We start from the raw sequence: 526 nt of genomic DNA on the forward strand, positions 1-526 counted from the left end.
AATAGGGAAAGGAGTACATTAACGCTGTGTATTTTCACTCTGCTTATTTAACTTATATTCAGAATGCATCACAAGAAATGCTGGGCGTTATGAAGCACAAACTGGAATCAAGATTTTCAGGAGAAATATCAGTAACCTCAGATATGCAGATGACAGCACCCTTATGGCAGAAAGTGAAGAAGAACTAGAGAGCCTCTTGATGAAAGTGAAAGAGCAGAGTGAAAATGGTGGCTTAAAGCTCACATTCAGAAAACTAAGATCATGGCATGCAGTGCTATCACTGCATGGCAAATAGATGGGGAAACAGTGGAAACAGTGGCTGACTTTATTTTGGGGTCTCCAGAGTCACTGCAGATGGTGATTGCAGCCATGAAATTAAAAGACTCTTACTCTTTGGAAGAAAAGTTATGGCCAACCTAGACAGCATATTAAGAAGCAGAGACATTAGTTTGGCAACAAAGGTCCATGTAATCAAGGCTATTATTTTTCCAGTAGTCATGTATGGATGTGAGAGTTGGGCTATAAA

Source organism: Bison bison, unplaced genomic scaffold (genome assembly GCF_000754665.1).
Source record: "Bison bison bison isolate TAMUID 2011002044 unplaced genomic scaffold, Bison_UMD1.0 scf7180017855033, whole genome shotgun sequence".
Classification (NCBI taxonomy): domain Eukaryota; kingdom Metazoa; phylum Chordata; class Mammalia; order Artiodactyla; family Bovidae; genus Bison; species Bison bison.